This window comes from Maniola hyperantus, chromosome 25, assembly GCF_902806685.2.
Source record: "Maniola hyperantus chromosome 25, iAphHyp1.2, whole genome shotgun sequence".
Taxonomy (NCBI): domain Eukaryota; kingdom Metazoa; phylum Arthropoda; class Insecta; order Lepidoptera; family Nymphalidae; genus Maniola; species Maniola hyperantus.
In genome coordinates, this window is record NC_048560.1 from 1,113,267 (window position 1) to 1,136,344 (window position 23,078).

The window sequence follows — 23,078 nt, forward strand, 5'->3', positions numbered from 1 at the left end:
GAGAGAGACAGCAATAGCCACAAAGCAAAATAAGAAGAAGAAGAAGAGAGACAGCAAATGAACTGTCGCATTGCTACTGCTATCGCTACTGCAACGTTTTACCGGTGTGTGATACCGCGAGTGAGATGCGGGTGTACGGGGCGTCCCCCGCTTCATACTTCGATTGCTATCTCGACCTGTCGCGTACTATACTTAGATACCTTTTTTACTATCCTAACCTAATTTACTAGCGACCCGCCCCGGCTTCGCATGGGTGCAACGTAGATACTAAAGTGGTGTCATTGAGGTGTCATTGCCTCGGAAACTCTCAAATGAGAGGATTTTTCCGACCTAATTCACATTACTTCAATTTCTCTAGGGATCTCTAATTTTTTGAGAATTAAACTATAGCTATAAACCTTCCTCTTGAATCACTCTATCTATTGGTGAAAACCGCATTAAAATCCGTTGCGCAGTTTAAAAGATCTACGCGTTCATACATACATACATACAGACGCGGGAAGCGGGAAGCGACTTTATTTTATACTATGTAGAGATATCTCAAGTTGGTTAATTTATTTTGTAAAAAAATTTATTACTCAATTCACGGAACCCATTTTCACATAAAGCTTATTACATTTAAACTTTTATGACAGCGGTCCAGCGCGATTTTATTTGCATACGTTATTAAACGATTTTAATATTTAATGCAGAAAGTATTAAAGGTGGTTTTTCTTTAACAAAAAGTATTTAACCATTGGTCTGTTCCAAAAAAAAAAAACGTTGAAAGCATTTCTTTCGAGCGTCAATTCATTTCTTGCAAAAAAACTACCAAAAAGAACTACAAAAAGTTCTGTGGTGTAATATGACGTAAGCCTTAAAACTGGTTTCGATTTGACCTTCTCTTTTCGAATATTTTGGTATTTACATACAATGTTGAAAATATGTATGTCTGTTTGCATTTTGCAACAAAGTTTTTTTTTTTTAACTTTTGTTTGCGAATTATAGCGGAGGCTATGCTAGGAGTTTCCCTATGGCCTTTTATTAGGTTACCGTTAAACTAAAAAAAATCTAGATACCTACATATTTGGAGCAGTTTTCAAATTTTTTAACGAGGCAAATGTATCCAATCGTGTTTGTGTTATATTCATTTCAAGTTCATTATTAATGAAGACTCATAAGCACGCCATTTTGAAATATCAATAGTTATTAGTTTTCAAATAAAAAGCTTCCTTAAGTCGCAAAATTTTTCGAGCGGGTTTTTAACTGCAAGTTTTATAACTAATTTCTTGACTTTAGAGCTTTTCGCAATTAGTGCAACTGCTTTTGTATGGATGAAAAATCTTTGACCAAAGTTCCAGGACTCGAATATAACTCCATTACCTTGATATTGACCCTCTTTTTACATTTTTTTGCGGTAACCCGACACCGGCCGACTCAAAAACCGCTTCAGACATCGCAACTTCATGAGCAACACGCATAAAAGAAGGCCAGGACATTTTGGTTTTTATTTTATGCTGTGCTTGTATAAGTCTATGTATAATTTCTGACTTACTGTAATCTGCTGTAATCCACTGAAACAGGTCGAATCTGTATGATGCAACTTGCAGCATGCGAAATGCACCGCCCGCCCTCCCACTGCTAACCATGCACGAAAAGCAGCCACTCGGCAAGCAATACGCACCACCACACAAATCCCAAAACACACTCGACGCACGTTTCGCCCCGACACCGGATTCGACCTGTTTCAGCCGATTCCAGCAAATTAAGCCTTTGGTTCATTGTATAAGGTAACGCCTGCTTCTATACAACATAGAAAAGGTGACTGACTGATCTATCAACGCACAGCTCAAACTACTGGATGGATCGGGCTGAAATTTGACATGCAGATAGCTATTATGATGTAGGCATCCGTTAAGAAAGGATTTTTGAAAATTCAATCCCTAAAGGGGTAAAATAGTAGTTTTAAATTTGTGTAGTTCATGCGCACGAAGTCGGCAGCATAAGATTATTTAACTTAAGTTACTTAAATATTCAACCACAGTTACAGTTGTAAAATGTGTACGGCTCATCACACATTAATTTACCTGCTTTTATTGAATAAATAAATCATTCATTCATTCAGGGGGCCTACCACCGTAGTTTGGCTGAGCTTTCTTATGAGGTCCATAGCTAACGACCATGTCTGAGATCCATATGCCATCATTGGCGACACGCACTGTTCGGAGACTTTGGTCTTCAAGCACTGAAAGATTTTGGACGAAAACACATCTTGAAGCTTCCCTAACACTGTCCAGCTGTGTAGAATTTGGTGACTACCTAACCTCTTTCTCTAAATTGGACCTACTCTATTAGGAATATGATTTAATGAAACACTCTTTTCAGGTCCATCAGCTTCAATCTTAGACTGCATCGTCTACTGCAATTGCATTTAAAGGTTTGATCGCAACCAAAGACTAACTAATAAACAGTTAAAAAATAACAATTTCCTCAGTCATTCATTTTTTGTAGGAGGAATTATTGCAACTCAATAGTCTACTCTAATCCTATCCAACATCAATGACTCTAATAGCTAGTTTATCCGCACATTTTAAGAGAAAAAACAGTATATCAGTAAATAACTTAAGCATACCTACTTCAATACCACCCCCACATTTTTTTTGACCCAGTGGTCCAGTAATTTTCCTAAAAGAGAAGTTTCCAATATCTCCTCTCAACGAAGCTTTGCATTGCTTTAAGAACCATCGCCAGGAGGAAAAAAAGCTTCGATGATGTAACGAAATATGACGTCATTTCCGACATTTTTGCTAAGCGATAATCCTTTTTACCGTGAGCGTTTTTTGTGTAATTTTTTACTTACGAAATAAGTAATGAATGTAATTTTTTACGTGAAAACTTTTTGCCTTTTTTGGGTGAGTCATCTTTTACTTTGTATAGAAAAGTGTTACCTACTGGATATGGCAAAATCAGCTTTGCATGTATCATACCCAGTACATATCAGTACCCTTATTATAAATGCGAAAGTGTGTTTGTTTGTTGGTTTTTAGTTTGTTGGTTTATCCTTCAATCACGTCGCAACGGAGCAACGGATTGATTAAAAATTTTCATTCATTCATTCATGAATAAACTAGCTTATACTCGCGACTTCGTCCGCGTGGACTACATAATCTTCAAACTCCCATTTAACCAACTTAGGGGAAGAATTTCGAAAATCCTTTCTTAGTGGGGTACATACTCTTTACAAAGAACACACTCTCCGAATTTCATGTCTCTAGGACCAACGGTTTAGGCTGTGCGTTGATAAGACCCTTCACCCTTCCAGCATCAGTTTCCCCCTCCAACTATAGTACCTTCATGTCAAGAGTGAATAGGCATCTTCTAGGCAAGCGCGCTCCATCTTAGGCTGCATCATCACTTGCCACCAGGTCTGATTGCAGCCAAGCGCTAGTCTATAAAAAAAGTCATTATATATAACATATTTGTATAGCCGTAAAAATATATTATATATAATGGAAATCACTCACGATAGTTTAAACGCTAAAAAAAAAGTCAGTCAGTCAGTCAGTCAGGACTTTGAATTTTATATTATACAGATACTGTTCTACGTAGGTTTTGTAATTCAAATAGAATTCCATAAAAGGCAATACATGCAATAGAAAGTGCTAAAGGATTTATTTATTAATCCAATGACGTAAATGCCTCCAGCATGGCAACGCGCAACGCGGCAACTAGGTCACTTGTGCGTTCGTGGCGGCGCTTTGCATTTGCGTCAGAGGAGCTTCTTATACAGTCACTTAAAAAACTAAGGGTTTAGGAGGCTCTTAACTTAGTGCTTAGACTCTCTGATCGAAAGAGTTTCTTGCTGGTTCTTCTCGGTAGGAAAGGCATTCCGAACCAGTGGTAGATGCCTCTGACGATTCAAAAATACTTGTAAAAGTTTAATTGAATAAACAATATTTTTATTTTATTTAAGAAACTAGCTTATGCTCGCGACTTCGTCCGCGTGGACTAAACAAATTTTAAACCCCTATTTTACCCCCTTAGGGTTTGAATTTTCAGAAACCCTTTCTTAGCGGATACCTACGTCATAATAGCTATCTGCATGCCAAATTTCAGCCCGATCCGTCCAGTAGTTTGAGCTGTGCGTTGTGCTATAAGACCTACCTACCTGCCTACCAAACTTCATGATTCTAGGTCAACGGCAAGAGTATCCTTTAGGCTTTCTTGACAGACACGACGGACAGACAGACAGACAACAAAGTGTTTAAGTGTTCCTTTTTTCCTTTTGAGGTACGGAACTCTAAAAAGGGGTATTTGAATTTTGATTTTTTTCTAGTAGTCCTAAGTCCAAACTCAGCGTGATATCAGTTTATCATAGAATACAATTAACACATATGAGGCTCTGTTATCACTCAGTGATAAGGATTATTTAAGCAGGTGAAACTGTACAGTGTGTACTCAGACTTGGATTATCTAGATGGCGCATGTTGATGACCTCCCTGGCGCAGTGGTAAGCGCCGTGGTCTTATTAGTGAGAGGTCCCGGGTTCGATTTAGGATTTATTATTTTCTAAAATGTGTCTGGTCTGGTCTGGTGGGAGGTTTCGGCCGTGGCTAGTTACCACCCTACCGGCAAAACCGTGCCACCAGGCGATTTAGCGTTCTGGTCTGGCATTAAAGGCCCATCCGTTTAACCGATTCATATGAAATTCGGTACAGAGGTAGCTTGCATCCTGGAAATTGACATAGGCAACTTTTATCCCGGAAAATCTAAGAGTTCCCATGGGATTTTTAAAATCTAAATCCACGCGGACGTAGTCGCGGGCATCCTCTATACTCTGATTTTTAACTCGGTGGAATTCTGACGTAGTCATTTTTATACATCAGGGGAGTTGTTTGTATGAAAAACAGTGTGACCAGCACCTGAAGTTCGATTTTACCCCAAATTACATTAAATCCCTATCAATATAAAAAGTCCTAAGACATAACTTCGCACTAAAATAGGGTGTATGTTAAACATTTCTAAGTTTATTTTTAGTTCCTTTTAATTTTAATCATCTTGATGTGCCTAAAGTACACGCTTAGATTATGATTCAGGATTTTTAAAGAAATTCTTACACAAAAACCTTGTTCTTTACGAAAACAACAAAAAATCGACCAAATCGGTTGATTTGTTCTCAAGTGATGATCTTACATACATGCGGCAATTGATTTATGTACATTTACCTATGTAAGTACCTACAATATTTAAAGTTTTCTTCTTTGTGGGAATTGTTTTATCTCTGGTAACATTAAGAAACGTCAGAGTTCCACGGAATTAAAAATCAGACTATAGTAATTTAATGTATCATCGTTACTGTGTGCTAGTACCTATAGTTACTTTGTTTCAAATGGCTCGATACCTCGGATCAACCGTACATGATGCATCACACGTCCGCCATTGACGTTGCAGCTCTCAATGAATAGCCTAATTAATGGCATGTGCCCCCATTAAAGCATTGGTTAGCGGGAATACAGTAATTCCCATACGATGAGATTATTCAGTCAGTAGATACCTACCTACCAGGAAAATTTTTGCCTTTATAAGTCTCGCAAATTGCTAATGCCCGTGGCCGCCATTTTAGTGACGTCAGCACTAGACTGAAGTTTCGAGCTTATGGTATATTCTTATTTCAGCTGACGTCAAAATGACGAGACATGGTCCGGCGCAATAGGTAGCGATTTGCGGGCCTTATAGTAGGTACGTTAGTACTGTGGCCCTACCGCGGTTGTTTGACAGCTACAATGTCACGATCGCAATCATCTCTGATTGGTTAATGCTCGCTCACTATTGGCCACAATGCATTGTTGCAAGAAGAATCGCAAAAATTCAACCAATGAGAACAATTGAGATTGTAATAATGATTGATGCAGGTTTTCTAAAGTTTACCTAACTTTAGTAAAGGTAAAAAATTACCTGGTGGTGCAGGAACCTTTTTAGGGCTCCGCAGTCCGTACCCAAAGGGTTCCAACGACCCTATTACTAAGCCTCCATTGTCCATCCGTCCATTCGTCTGTCTGTCAGCGGGCTGTATCTCGTGAACCGTAATCGTTAAGAGTTAGAATTTTCACAGAATATGTCATGTCATGATCAACCCATCACCGGCTCACTACAGAGCACGAGTCTCCTCTCAGAGTGAGAAGGGTTTTGGCCATAGTCTACCACGCTGGCCATGTGCGGATTGGTAGACTTCACACACCTTTGAGAACATTATGGAGAACTCTCAGGCAAGCAGGTTTCCTCACGATGTTTTCCTTCACCGTTAAAGCAAGTGATATTTAATTAATTAAAACGCATATAACTCCGAAAAGTTAGAGGTACGTGCCCGGGATCGAACCCCCGACCTCCGATTAGAAGGCGGACGTCCTGCTTGTATTTATACCAGAATATGTATTTCTATTAAAAATAATAAATATTTCAAAATGGCTGCCAAGAAAAATAAAAAAATGAGTACCCATATTATAAACGCTTATTATTTGACGCCCTCCCTGGCGCAGTGGTAAGCGCTGTGGTCTTATTAGTGGGAGGTCCCGGGTTCGATTCCTGGCAGGGATTTGGAATTTTATAATTTCTAAATTTCTGGTCTGGCCTGGTGGGAGGCCTCGGCCGTGGCTAGTTAACCACCCTACCGGCAAAGCCGTGCCGACAAGCGATTTAGCGTTCCTGTACGATGCCGTGTAGAAACCAAAGGTGTATGGGTTTAATAAAAACTGCCATACTCCTTCCAGGTTAACCCGCTCCCATCTTAGACTGCATCTTCACTTACCATCAGGTGAGGTTGCAGTCAAGGGCTAATTTGTATCTGAATAAAAAAAAATGAAAAAAAAAACTAGCTGATGCCCGCGACTTCGTCCGCGTGGAATTAGTTTACACTAGCTTATGCCCGCGACTTCGTCCGCGTGGACTACACAAATTTTAAACCCCTATTTTACACCCTTAGGTTTGATCTTTAACTATGAGATTTTAACATGAGCTTAATAAAATATGTCATGTACTGCTAATTGCAAAAATACAAAACTGCTTCAAAACTGACAGACTTTCATACAATCTTCAAACCTATATTTTACCCCTTTGGGGGTTGCATTTTGAAGAATCCTTTCTTAGCGGACGCCTACGTTATAATAGCTTTCTGCATGCCGAATTTCAGCGTGATCCGTCCAGTAGTTTGAGCTGTGCGTTGATAGATCAGTCAGTCAGTCAGTCAGTCAGTCAGTCAGTCACCTTGTCCTTTTATATATTTACACTAGATGATCCCCGCGGCTTCGCCCGCGTAGATTTAGGTTTTTAAAGATCCCGTATAGCCTATGTCACTCAGGAATAATGTAGCTTTCTACTGGTGAAAGAATTTTTAAAATCGGTTCAGTAGTTCTAAAGATTACCCCCTACAAACAAACTTAACGACATTTCCTCTTTATATAATACAACGGGCCGTGCAGCAGAAATCGTAATATTTTAATTTCGCCATAACTTCAAAACCAAACGTCCAATTTTAATCATTCAAAGACCAAATATTATCTCCATAAACTGTTCTTAGTGATGAAATCATTTATTTTGATAAGGATTAATAGCATGAGTAAAATAAACGCGTTTAAATGTAGTCCAAAAAAAAAATCAAGATTTTTAAATAAAAAAATGGTTGCTGTGCCTCACTCGACATAGATGGGTATAGTGTGTCGCGGACTTTTTTGTAGATATTTATAAGATCTACAATTAATTAGAACATTTTATGGTTCTATCTTTTATAGTTTAGGCAGCGTACGCAAAATAAGTAACTTTTCTGGTTGATTTTTTACACCTTGTGTCCGAAAAACCCAAATATCTTACGGAACCCTATTTTTTTCCAAAATAAAATATAGCCTATGTTACTCGTGGATAATGTGGCTTTCGAATGGTGAAAGAATTTTTAAAATCGGTCCAGTAGTTTTTGAGCCTATTCAGTACAAACAAACAAACAAACAAACAAACAAACAAACAAACAAAGTTTTCCTCTTTATAATATTATAAAATAAAATATAAAATATAAAATAAAATATAAAATATAAAATAAAATAAAATATAAAATAAAACAAATATATATATAATATTATATATTAGTGTAGATGTAGATTACAAAGTTGCATGCGCTGTGATGCAACGCTTCAAAGTCCATCGAATGATCGCAGGCACTACAATCTAGTGTCGCCATGCAGTCTCTTGGAGACCATTTGTTGCACTTGCGCTGCACAGAGTACACTCACCGCAGAGACATCCATTAACAGGGCACTCTGGGCACGTGACCCACGATTAATTAGGGGCCACTATTGTACCAAATCTGCAATATTCTCAATAAATAATAATAATTGAAGTGAATATAAATAAAAATATTTTTTATTTATTTATTAATTTATTTAATTTACCTATACAACATTATTTAATTACAGTTAGATTTTACTCACTTTCTTACTTACCCCTACACATTTACACTCACTTACACACATACGCACACACACAAACACACAAACACAAACACAAACACACACAAACACAGACTACACACACACAAAGACACACTACACAAACGCAAACACACCACTCACTGTGCACTATAGTTTTCCTTCACAACTATCTAGGTTCATAAATCATACGTTTATTTAAGTGCAAAAACGTTAAAGAACAGCAACCTTCTGTAATAACTGATTTGTGCTTGTGCACTCATGTTTTTATTTATTTTTAGTTAACCGAGGGAGAGGGCTGGCTATCCTTAACACAGATCTAAAAATCTAGCTAGGATAGCCAGTTCTTGATCTTGTACCATTTTTAATATTGTATATGCTTATGTCAACAAGCACGCAAATTTTGTTCAAGATCAGATCCATGTATGTGTGTAACTAGATGATTGAAAAATAAACGTTTTATTTATTTTTATTTTACTATTCCTCGCCAATCACCAAACTATAACCGACCGACCGATATTTTATTACCGAAAAACATATTTATTTCGATAAAATCAATGGTAAAAAAGATCCTCTCAAACAAAGGACCATAGACATGCTATAATCCATGTAAATCTGTGAGCCGTGTGAAGTATATCAACACTTTTCTAGTTTTCTTATTAGAATACCAAGAGTGGTTAAATTACTTATTGACCAATACAATATATTAGTAGGTATCTAGATCATAGAGGCCCCATTATTATAATGGTCCCAGGGCCTCCAAAAGGTTAAAGACGGTCCTGTCCATTGCCACTTCAGCTTCGCAACCCGTTGAGCTATGTCGATAACTCTAGTTCTCCTACGGATCTCCTCATTTTGAGAAACTCCAAGTATAGCTCTCTCCACCGCCCGCTGAGTGACTCTGAGCTTTCTTATGAGTAAAGAGTAAATAAGTAATATTACATAATAGATAAACTATGTACCTAGTTTGATCCTTGAAATCAATTCGGTCCATTCAATGTCAAAGAATTTTAATGAAATTAGTAACGCCATATCTGATACGGTATGTGGTACTCATTATACTTACGATGGAAACTGGAATGCAACGAATACTATAATGTTTAGGTAGGCTTTAAAAGTATGTTCCTGTAAAATCATGAACGGAACTGCAATTAGGTACTTTTACACGTAATGACATAGTATTATTGTAAATCGAATACATGTCTGAAAAGAGCAACCGCCGAGTTTTTTGATGGCTCTTCTGGATAGGAAAGGCATTTCGAACCACTGGTAGATATACATATTTAACGATTCAAAAGTAGGTACCTATTTGTAAAAGTTTATTTGAATCTTGAAAATCTTCCTATTTCTACTTCTATAATACAGCTATACATAAGATAAAGCCTTTAAAATAATTTATTATATCAACCAACAAAAGACAATTCTATTAAATTAACTTGCAAATAAATTTTAGATTTTTCCCCTCATGTCTGCTATAAAACCTACCTTCTTGCCAAATTTCATGATTCTAGGTCAATGGGAACTACCCTATAGGTTTCTTGACAGACAGACAGAAAGACAGACAGACAGCCAGACAACCCTACGGTACAGAACTCTAAAAAAACACAATTCAAAATTCCCACGGCAGTGAAACCGCGGGCGGTTCCTAGCGAATCTGTCGCCTCTGAGGCACAATTTAGTCTGCGCGTGTGATTGGCATATACACGCCGCTCGGTGGTCCTATTGATTAGCGCAAATTGCTTTCATTGGTTGCTCATTGCGCGCCAACTGTCCACTGACATTGGTTAAGGGCGCAGGGCTGGTGATCCCGCAACTGTTAAGATCATCATCATCATGATCATCCCATCGCCGGCTCACTACAGAGTACGGGTCTCCTCTCAGAGTGAGAAGGGTTTTGGCCATATGACCACTGACATTGGTTAAGGGCGCAGGGCTGCTGATCCCGCAACTGTTAAGATCATCATCATCATGATCATCCCATCGCCGGCTCACTACAGAGTACGGGTCTCCTCTCAGAGTGAGAAGGGTTTTGGCCATATGACCACTGACATTGGTTAAGGGCGCAGGGCTGCTGATCCCGCAACTGTTAAGATCATCATCATCATGATCATCCCATCGCCGGCTCACTACAGAGTACGGGTCTCCTCTCAGAGTGAGAAGGGTTTTGGCCATATGACCACTGACATTGGTTAAGGGCGCAGGGCTGCTGATCCCGCAACTGTTAAGATCATCATCATCATGATCATCCCATCGCCGGCTCACTACAGAGTACGGGTCTCCTCTCAGAGTGAGAAGGGTTTTGGCCATATGACCACTGACATTGGTTAAGGGCGCAGGGCTGCTGATCCCGCAACTGTTAAGATCATCATCATCATGATCATCCCATCGCCGGCTCACTACAGAGTACGGGTCTCCTCTCAGAGTGAGAAGGGTTTTGGCCATATGACCACTGACATTGGTTAAGGGCGCAGGGCTGCTGATCCCGCAACTGTTAAGATCATCATCATCATGATCATCCCATCGCCGGCTCACTACAGAGTACGGGTCTCCTCTCAGAGTGAGAAGGGTTTTGGCCATATGACCACTGACATTGGTTAAGGGCGCAGGGCTGCTGATCCCGCAACTGTTAAGATCATCATCATCATGATCATCCCATCGCCGGCTCACTACAGAGTACGGGTCTCCTCTCAGAGTGAGAAGGGTTTTGGCCATATGACCACTGACATTGGTTAAGGGCGCAGGGCTGCTGATCCCGCAACTGTTAAGATCATCATCATCATGATCATCCCATCGCCGGCTCACTACAGAGTACGGGTCTCCTCTCAGAGTGAGAAGGGTTTTGGCCATATGACCACTGACATTGGTTAAGGGCGCAGGGCTGCTGATCCCGCAACTGTTAAGATCATCATCATCATGATCATCCCATCGCCGGCTCACTACAGAGTACGGGTCTCCTCTCAGAGTGAGAAGGGTTTTGGCCATATGACCACTGACATTGGTTAAGGGCGCAGGGCTGCTGATCCCGCAACTGTTAAGATCATCATCATCATGATCATCCCATCGCCGGCTCACTACAGAGTACGGGTCTCCTCTCAGAGTGAGAAGGGTTTTGGCCATATGACCACTGACATTGGTTAAGGGCGCAGGGCTGCTGATCCCGCAACTGTTAAGATCATCATCATCATGATCATCCCATCGCCGGCTCACTACAGAGTACGGGTCTCCTCTCAGAGTGAGAAGGGTTTTGGCCATATGACCACTGACATTGGTTAAGGGCGCAGGGCTGCTGATCCCGCAACTGTTAAGATCATCATCATCATGATCATCCCATCGCCGGCTCACTACAGAGTACGGGTCTCCTCTCAGAGTGAGAAGGGTTTTGGCCATATGACCACTGACATTGGTTAAGGGCGCAGGGCTGCTGATCCCGCAACTGTTAAGATCATCATCATCATGATCATCCCATCGCCGGCTCACTACAGAGTACGGGTCTCCTCTCAGAGTGAGAAGGGTTTTGGCCATATGACCACTGACATTGGTTAAGGGCGCAGGGCTGGTGATCCCGCAACTGTCTTAAAGAAAGACAGGAAAGTAAGATCATCATCATCATGATCAACCCATCGCCGGCTGACTACAGAGTACGGGTCTCCTCTCAGAGTGAGAAGGGTTTTGGCCATATGACCACTGACATTGGTTAAGGGCGCAGGGCTGGTGATCCCGCAACTGTCTTAAAGAAAGACAGGAAAGTAAGATCATCATCATCATGATCAACCCATCGCCGGCTCACTACAGAGTACGGGTCTCCTCTCAGGGTGAGAAGGGTTTTGGCCATATGACCACTGACATTGGTTAAGGGCGCAGGGCTGCTGATCCCGCAACTGTTAAGATCATCATCATCATGATCATCCCATCGCCGGCTCACTACAGAGTACGGGTCTCCTCTCAGAGTGAGAAGGGTTTTGGCCATATGACCACTGACATTGGTTAAGGGCGCAGGGCTGGTGATCCCGCAACTGTCTTAAAGAAAGACAGGAAAGTAAGATCATCATCATCATGATCAACCCATCGCCGGCTGACTACAGAGTACGGGTCTCCTCTCAGAGTGAGAAGGGTTTTGGCCATATGACCACTGACATTGGTTAAGGGCGCAGGGCTGGTGATCCCGCAACTGTCTTAAAGAAAGACAGGAAAGTAAGATCATCATCATGATCATCCCATCGCCGGCTCACTACAGAGTACGGGTCTCCTCTCAGAGTGAGAAGGGTTTTGGCCATATGACCACTGACATTGGTTAAGGGCGCAGGGCTGCTGATCCCGCAACTGTTAAGATCATCATCATCATGATCATCCCATCGCCGGCTCACTACAGAGTACGGGTCTCCTCTCAGAGTGAGAAGGGTTTTGGCCATATGACCACTGACATTGGTTAAGGGCGCAGGGCTGGTGATCCCGCAACTGTCTTAAAGAAAGACAGGAAAGTAAGATCATCATCATCATGATCAACCCATCGCCGGCTGACTACAGAGTACGGGTCTCCTCTCAGAGTGAGAAGGGTTTTGGCCATATGACCACTGACATTGGTTAAGGGCGCAGGGCTGGTGATCCCGCAACTGTCTTAAAGAAAGACAGGAAAGTAAGATCATCATCATCATGATCAACCCATCGCCGGCTCACTACAGAGTACGGGTCTCCTCTCAGGGTGAGAAGGGTTTTGGCCATATGACCACTGACATTGGTTAAGGGCGCAGGGCTGCTGATCCCGCAACTGTTAAGATCATCATCATCATGATCATCCTATCGCCGGCTCACTACAGAGTACGGGTCTCCTCTCAGAGTGAGAAGGGTTTTGGCCATATGACCACTGACATTGGTTAAGGGCGCAGGGCTGGTGATACCGCAACTGTCTTAAAGAAAGACAGGAAAGTAAGATCATCATCATGATCAACCCATCGCCGCTGACTCACTACAGAGAACGAGTCTCCTCTCAGAGTGAGAAGGGTTTTGGCCATAGTCTACCACGATTGCCAAGTGCGGATTGGCAGACTTCATACACCTTTGAGAACATTATGGAGAACTGTCACGCATGCAAGTTTCCTCACGATGTTTTCCTTCACCGCCGAAAAGTTAGAAGTGCGTGCCCGGGATCGAACCCGCTAACTGACTGATCTATCAACGCACAGCTCAAACTACTGGACGGATCGAACTGAAATTTGTCACCCAGACAGCTATTATGACGTAGACATCCGCTAAGAAAGGATTTTGAAAATTCAATCCCTAAACGGGTAAAACAACAGGGGTCTGAAATTTGTGTAGTCCACGCGGACCAAGTCGCGGGCTTATGCTACTTCGATAATAATCGTTAAGTCGAAATCAGTCGAGCAAAGAGATCACGACCCTCAGCAATTCATGCAGAAAGGAATTTTTTATAGTAACCAATAACGAATGTGTTAAAATTCTGGAAAAATCCGGAAAGAGTAAGATTTCAAGAGGTCATTCCTAAAAACGATAACCGTACTCAACGAAGATTGGTCAAGTGCGTGTTAGAACACGCATAATCTAGGGTTCCGTAGTCAAGTTAGTGAGTTGCTAATAACTTTGGCGATCCTTATTTAGCTAACGGTATTTATTTTTCTGAAAACTGTCTAAAAAACCTCAGATTTTTTCCACGCACATGCAAACTGTGGAATCAAGTCCCTTCGGCGGTGTTCCTATTAGATTTCAACATAGGGTTATTCAAGGGGCGGCTGACTGACTGACTGATATCAACGCCTACTGGACGGATCGGGCAGAAATTTGGCATGCAGGTGGCTATTATGTAGTAACTAGACATCCACTAACTAAAGATTTTTGAAAATTGGACACCTAAGCGGGTAAAATGGGGGTTTGAAATTTTTGCAAAAAATGAAATGTCACTGGCATAAGCTAGTTCATCAAATAACTGTAACACAGAGACAGACAAACAGACAAACAACGGACTGGGTGAAACTATAAGGTTTCCTTGTTTTACTGCGGATCCCTAATAAAAGAAATTCGTCATCTAATGCGTATGTAACATATATTATATATGTCGGGGACATCATCTGCGTCATAGTGACACAACGTTGAATCAATTGATTACATATTGACGTATCATCTCTGTAATCTAAATATATATAAAACGAGGAGCTGACTGACTGACTGACTGACTGACTGATCTATCAACGCATAGTTCAAATTACTGGACGGATCGGGCTGAAAGTTTGCATGCAGATAGCTATTATGACGTAGGCACCCTCTAAAAAAGGATTTTTGAAAATTCAACTTCTAAGGAGATGAAAAAGGGGTTTGAAGTTTGTGTAATCTACGCGGACGAAGTCGCGAGCATAAGCTAGTCTAAATATATATAAAAAGAGGAGCTGACTGACTGACTGACTGATCTATCAACGCACAGCTCTAAATACTGGACGGATCGAGCTGAATTTGGCACGCAGATAGCTATTATGACGTAGGCGTCCGCTAAGAAAGGATTTTTGAAAATTCAACCCTTAAGGGGGTGAAATAGGGGTTTGAAGTTTGTGTAGTCCACACGACTTCAATCAATCAAACCTTATCTATTCAGTTATCAAACCAGAAGTTGGTATACAGGCTGTAACCAGAATGCTAGCAAAAACTTAGCGTTATTGTTATACCTACTACCTAAACACAATTCAATACCAATAACCATTTGCCTTATTTTGTAGTTTTAGTGATTTAGTATTTTTCAAACCCATTGCGGGTATAGCGTGCAAATCTCGGGTCAATGCCCAGCTTACGACACAGCATCGACTCCGAGTGACCTACTAATGTAACGTTCATTGACCTCTGGCGTCAGTCAGATGTTTTATTTGCAATATATCGTAAACTTTTACAAAACTATAGGATTTTTAAATTCATTTTTTTTATTTTTTTGTGCTATCATATTATCAGTAATCATCAGTAGGTACTGTCACCAGTCTTCGTTTTTGTCAGGCGTTCTGGTTACACCATGTATATTATATTTTTTTACATTTTTCAATTTATAATACATAATATATTATGTATACAGTACGCGACAGTTTCGATAACTGCAAAGTGTCGCTACTAGATGGCATTAACAGTCGCTTCAGCACTGAGTGAACATACATATCACAGATTTCGTCTCTGGCAGCAAGCGAACCGTGGCCTAGCGGTCAAGGCGCGAACCCAGAAGACGTAGGTTCGTATCCTGCCAGTCCGCAAGTAAAACTCTAAAAAAATTATAAAGTATAGTACGCGACAGGTCGAGATGACAATCGGGCTATGAGACGGGGGGACGTCTCGCAGACCCAAACGTCACCCGCGCTATCCCGCACTAGGTTAGCGTGGGGGGGGGGGGGTTTACGGGGAGTCCCTACCCCGATTGCCATGTCGCGTACTATCTACACGTAAAATACATGAAACCTAAAAAACATTAGGTCCACTCCTTTTTTTTGGGCAATCGTTAAAAAATACGTGTTTTAGGATTTTACCCCATCCCATTGGGTTTCCATCCAAATTTCGATGTTCATAATTATGTACATATAGTTAAGATGACACAACTCCTCCTTTTTCGAAAAAAGTCGGTTAAAAAAGTAGCCTATGTTACTCTCTGGTTAATTCTCTACTTGTCTGTGAAAGTCCCGTCAAAATAGGTTCAGCTGTTCCGAAGATTAGCCCATTCAAACAGACAGACAGACAAAAAATTTAAAAACGTTTGATTCAGTTATGGTACACTTCAAATAATCATATGAGATAGTTAGTTCGAAATTACAGACAGACACTTAAATTTTATTTATTAGTATAGATATACATAATACGAGTAGGTAGATATAGATTTTCAGATTATTTTTTTTTAAAAGAATATTAGCCATATTTAATGACTAATATTCCCCTTTCCTCTCCAATTAAGCGTCAGGCTTGTGCTAGGAGTAGGTACGACAATAGTGCAACGGGCGGGGTTTGAACCGTCGACCTTTCGGTTTTCAGTCCACTCCTATACCGGTTGAGCTATTGAGGCTCTAAATAAATTGCACCCAACTAAAGCGGAGTTGGTCAGTTAGTTACTAGGATAAAGCTGTTGAAATCATGATCTTATCTTTTCCTCTGTCTGGTATACACCAGTGCCAATTTCTCAAATCGCAGCGACCTGGTTTACAGCAGAGATGGACCCTTCCACAGATAATTCCTAACTCCATTCTTAAATCCACGCGTGCGAAGCCGCAGGCATTAATAATTAGACTTTTGACTATTATAATTTAGTCGATTTTAGTTCTGTGTTCCATAAGTTTACCTACCTAGTTAGTTTTAAATACTCTGTGCCTAGTTTTCATACGCGTACTATGCCCGTGTGTTGTGGCCATAATTTTTATTATAATAAGTGTTAATTTCTCATTGGAGACTGCTTTGGTTTAAGTGTTTTTATATATATACTATCTATTTATCAAATTGTAACAGTTTGTCTCTACAAAATAAAATAAATTAAATTAAATAATTTCTTAGACTTCTAGGTATCTGGTATCTAGAAGTCAGTATCAGTATTGTAGAAGTGTGATGGTGAACAAGATTTATTATAACAGCTGCTTCCCCATCCGGCACCGCGGCCTTGCACATAACAATGAGGTGGCAACTACCAACTACTTATCTATCTAGTATCTACCTAAGGTAATGTATAATGAAAGGAGACCGACCAGTTTTGGGCCCAGTCTTAGGTACAGTCTCAGAGCCTCAATAGCTCAATTGGTAAAGGAGTGGACTGAAAACCGAAAGGTCGACGGTTCAAACCCCGCCCGTTGCACTATTGTCGTACCTACTCCTAGCACAAGCTTCACGCTTAGTTGGAGAGGAAAAAGGGGAATATTAGTCATTTAACATAGCTAATGTTCTTTAATTTAAAAAAAGTCTTGTTACAGAAAAAAATAATTTTTTCCTACCATAAAGCACCATTATAAAATGGCAGCTTTAATGCTACTACCATCTAGCCTATGGGCTAATAAGTAATATGAATTTTTAAATCTAATTTACAGTCCAATAACTGTCATTAGTTTAGCTCGTTCCAGCAACGCACAAGACTGCAAATACAATTTTATACATGGCATAATCTTGTACCTATATCAAATATTTGAAAAGAGCAACCGCCGAGTTTCTTGCTCGTTCTTCTTAAAAGTTTATACGAATAAAAAAAGATTTTTATTTTATTCTAACACGTACTTACAATTCACTATGTCCTTGTGACCTAGAGAAAAAAAATATTGAATAAATTCTTTATTTTATGATAAACCAAAATCACAAAACTAATAATGTTGTTGGTAAAGGTTTATTGTTAACTAGCTTATGCTCGCGATGGACTATACAAATTTCAAACCCCTATTTCACCCCTTCATATATTGGGGTGGATATTTCAAAAATCCTTTCTGAAGAAGCTGATGCCTACGTCATAATAGCTATCTGTATGCCGAATTTCAGCACGATCCGTCCAGTAGTGTGAGATGTGCGTTGATAGATCAGTCAGTCAGTCAGTCACCTTTTCCTTTTATTATATATAGATATAAGCCTCAATAGCTCAACGGGTAAAGGAGTGGACTGAAAACCGAAAGGTCGACGGTTCAAACCCCGCCCGTTGCACAATTGTCGTACCTACTCCTAGCACAAGCCTGACGCTTAGTTGGAGAGGAAAGGGGAATATTAGTCATTTAACATGGCTAATATTCTTTAAAAAAAAAAAAGATATCACAAAAAGTATGATAGAACATTGATTTTATTTTTTCTGTGAAATATACATAAAAGTGTATATTTTAAACCAAAAAGATAGACTAGACTTGAGGTAGGTGCAGGATAGGTATTTGTAAACTGATATCTAACCTAGCCTAGCTTGCGTCACGTTATTAGATACCTAGATAATCTAGGTAATGCTGCAGGTCATAACATGTTCGAAAATCACATGATCTTTTCGCTTAGTCGGTGAATTCTAGTTAGGTATGTGGTTCCAAGAACCTAACCTGACATAATTGTGACCTACTTTGTTTGTGACCTAGGCATGTACATTTGTATCTTGTAAACATTTTTTTATGATTTTTATAGTAATTAGATAAGGCTAGCTTTAAGTTTTATTGTAATACTACCTTACGCTCGCGATTTCGTCCACGTAGACTACACAAATTTCAACCCCCTATTTCACCCCCTTTAGGGGCTGAATTTTCAAAAATCCTTTTTTAGCGGACGCCTACGTCATAATAGCTATCTGCATGCCAAATTGCAGCCCGATCCGTCCAGTACTTAGTTTGAGCTCAGTCAGTCATATATTTAGATTTTCATTTTAAAAAGTTTATCTTAAAAATTAAATAAAAAAATTGTAGTTGAGATGTCACGTTCGTGTCATCATCATCATGTTCAACTCATCGTCAGCTTATAAGTCCCGTAAATTGCTAATGCGCGTGGCCGCCAGCACTAGACTTAAGTTTCGAGCTGATGGTATATTTTTATTTAAATATACGTCAAACGACGTCATTTCGATGTTAATGAGACATGGTTCCAGCGCAATAGCATTTTGCGGGACTTATACGACTGAGCACGGGTCTCCTCTCAGAATAAGAAGTGTACCTACTAGGCCATAGTCTTCTATGCAGGCCAAGTGTAGACTGACACCCTTCTACACATTTGAGAACATTATGGAGAACTGTTAGGCATGAAGGTTTCCCTACAATGGTTTAAAGACCGTGGCGTGTGGAAGTCCCTCCTAGAGATCTATGTCCAGCTGTGGACGCCCCATCATCATCATCATCATGATTAACCCATCGCCGGCTCACTACAGAGCACGGGGCTCCTCTCAGTGTGAGAAGGGCTTTTGCCATAGTCTAACACGCCGGCCAAGTACAGATTGACAGACTTCACACCCATTATGGACTTCTATCGTTTGATAACGATGATGCATCGAATAAAAAAATATTTTGCAAATCGGTCCATAAACCTCGAAAAAATCGATGTAGGTACCTACATACATAAAAAAACGGGCTGAATTGAGAAGCACCTCATTTTTGGAAGTCGGTTAAAAAACAATGGCGATTCGACACGCGTTGCATTCATTCATACATAGGAAAAAAATTAGCCATGATATTTATTTATGCCTATTTTACATTATATGATATTCATTACTACGACTCGATTTACCAATACTACGTTGTAAGCATTTGCTTACAGGACAATATTTTACTACGCATTACTTAATAAATTAATCAGTACCCGTAGTATAAGATTTTACGTCTCACCAAACGTTGCTAGAATTCGAGAATCGAAACACTTCCGCGTTATAGTAAACTGGACCTTAACTGCCTTGTTTTAAAGCTCAAGTTTGTCTACACATCTACAGCCAGCGCTCCAAGCGGAAACGTTGCGAAATTAAAATCAGTGGCATTGAATTTTTGACTTAAATTCAAGACAGTTTAGGTCCATTTTACTTTGATGTTATTGTGTTTCGACTCTCGAATTCTAGCGACGTTTGGTGAGACGTAAAATCTCATACTACGGGTACAGTACCCTTATTATTATAAATGCGAAAGTGTGTTTGTTTGTTGGTTTGTCCTTCAATCACGGCGCAACGGAGCAACGGATTGACGTGATTTTTTGCATGGGTATAGTCAAAGACCTGGAGAGTGACATAGGCTGCTTTTTATCCCGGAAAATCAAAGAGTTCCCACGGTATTTTCAAAACGTAAATCCACGCGTATGAAGTCGCGGGCATCAGCTAGTGTATTCATAAAAGCCAAAAAGTCAAATCCTTTATTCAAATTGGGTACTATAGTACATTTTCTGATGGTCACAATACAAACTCAAACTAAAGTTACGAGGGTTCCAAACGCGCCCAGGTCTGAGAAGAGCCCAAAAAAAACTCAGCCGGGTATTCTTTAATTAAAAAATATACTACCTAAAAATCTTTCGTTATAAAAGTAGACAAACATTTTAACCACTCAAAATAGATTTGAAATATCTACTATAAAAATATATTTAACCTTTTTATTTATTCTTGTGTTCGAAATCTCGGAGAGTGGTGGTTTAATAAATAAAATAAATGTTATTCTTAAATAGAAATCGTTGGTTATTCTGTAAATTAAGAATTAAAATTCAGATCACGTGCTCGACGAGATGTTAGTATTTTGCAAATCACGGATTTTAATTTGTAACCATTGATACACTTAGCTTAGTATCCTAGTGGTTAGGACGTCCGCCTTCTAATCGGAGGTCGGGGCTACGATTCCGGGCACGCACCTCTAACTTTTCGGAATTATGTGCGTTTAAATTAATTAAATATCACTTGCTTTAACGGTGAAGGAAAACATCGTGAGGAAACCTGCATGCCTGAGAGTTCTCCATAATGTTCTCAAAGGTGTGTGAAGTCTACCAATCCGCACATGGTCAGCGTGGTAGACTATGGCCAAAACCTTCTCACTCTGAGAGGAGATCTAGGGTGTGACAGCCCTAGCCTAAAACTGTAAAGGGCGTTGCCCGTTTGACTGTAGGAATGAGTTCAAGGCCACATCTGACTGCCACATGCCTTTAACGACCCGTTAATTGAGGACGAAATACAAGAACCTCGCTGTTAAGCGCAGTGTAAGAAGATTCGGTGTGAGACGGTAGCGTGTGAAACTCCCTACAAGAGACCCATGTCCAGCAATGGACGTCTATCGGTTGGCGATGATTATAATGACTGCAACTTTAGTGGATACCTATTAAACAAATGACAGTTCTCCGCGTCAGTTATATAGGTAACTCTTTGCCATATCAAAATTAATGGAACTAGGGTGTGACAGCCCAGACCTAAAACTGTAAAGGTCGTTGCCCGTTTGACTGTAGGAATGAGTTCAAGGCCACATCTGACTGCCACATGCCTTTAACGACCCGTTAAATGAGGGAGTTTTGAGTATATCCTATTACTTACTTAGATACTAGCTCAGCAGGTTGCGAAGCTGAAGTGGCAATGGATGAGGTACATAGTTCGAAGAACGAAAGACGTTGGGCTGCCAAGCAGCTCAAATGGCGACCTCGCTGGAAAGCGCAGCGTTAGAAAATTCGGCGCAAGACGGAAGCGTGTGGAACTCCCTAAAAGAAACTCATGTCCAGCAATGGACGTCAATTGGGTGACGATGATGATAATGACTGCAACTTTAGTGGATACCTATTAAACAAATGACAGTTCTCCGCGTCAGTTATATAGGTAACTCTTTGCCATATCAAAATTAATGGAACTAGGCCCTAGCCTAAAACTGTAAAGGTCGTTGCCCGTTTGACTGTAGGAATGAGTTCAAGGCCACATCTGACTGCCACATGCCTTTGAGCGGCCACGGGGTGTTCATAACCTACCTCTTCGCAATAGGGAAAGCGCCTACTGAAAATTGCTACTTTTGCGGTGACTAAGATACCCCGAGACACGCGATTTTCGAGTGTCCCGCGTGCGCGGATCTTAGAGAAGCAGCACAGTGAGCAAGTCACAGTGTCGACACCCAAAATCTGGTAGCCCGTATGGTGTCAAGCGAGGATGAGTGGCACAGATACGGTCAGATGCTGAGGGCCATAATGATAATGATGAGAAGGGAAGACACAGAAAAGCAAGAATAAAAGGAGAGAGAGCAACCAGAGGGTCAGCACGAAGTAATGTAATTCGGTTCCGTGCTGATCGCAGAGGGGAGGTCTTTTAGTCCGTGCGAGTCGGACACACCCTGTCGATAGACAGAAGTCCGTTAGGGATTTTCACTCCTCCTAGAAAAAAAAGGGTGTGACAGCACTAGCCTAAAACTGTAAAGGTCGTTGCCCGTTTGCCTGTAGGAATGAGTTCAAGGCCACATCTGACTGCCACATGCCTTTAACGGCCCGTTAATTGAGGAAAGAATTAAGTGACCTTAGTGTTGCTACAATTCGTTATTTCGTTCCAAGCGTTGATAGCCTGGTGATTAAAACGTCGATCTTCTATTCGACAGATCGAGTGTCCGATCCCGGGCATGCAGCTTTTCGGAGTTTTGTGCGTTTTAAGCAACTAAATATCACTTGCTTTAACGGTGAAGGAAACTATGGTGAGGTCTTCCAACGCTGCGCCTTCCGGTGCGAGGTCGCCTTTCCAGCACGTGCATATCTTATACTAGCTGATGCCCGCGACTTCGTACGCGTGGGCTTAGGTTTTTAAAAATCCTGTGGGGACTCTTAAAATTTCCGGGATAAAAAGTAGCCTATGTCCTTCCCCGGGTTGCAAGCTACCTCTGTACCAAATTTCGTCATAATCGGTTGAACGGTTGAGCCGTGAAAAGCTAGCAGACAGACAGACAGACAGACAGACAGACACACTTTCGCATTTATAATATTAGTATGGATATGGATTATAGGTAAGTAGTTATATTCATAGAAAAGAGGCGCCAACCTTATCTATATGTAATTTGTACAGTTCCTTATACTGTAGATAGATAGATAGATAGATAGATAGATAGATAGATAGATAGATAGATAGAAGACTTTATTGGACACGAAACAAGATTGTAGATAGGTATTACACCCATTATGAAATCAAACCGTTAGATTATTATAAAACGATTAGCTTATGCCCGCGACTTCGTCCGCGTGGGCTACATAAATTTC

General features: G+C 40.5%; 1 protein-coding gene across 1 annotated transcript in view; it reads right to left on the minus strand.

Annotated features, from left to right (window-relative positions):
* Positions 1-23,078, minus strand: part of LOC117993847 (neural/ectodermal development factor IMP-L2-like) — a 73,403-nt gene that overhangs the window by 49,578 nt on the left and 747 nt on the right. The gene's annotated exons all lie outside the window — the stretch shown is intronic.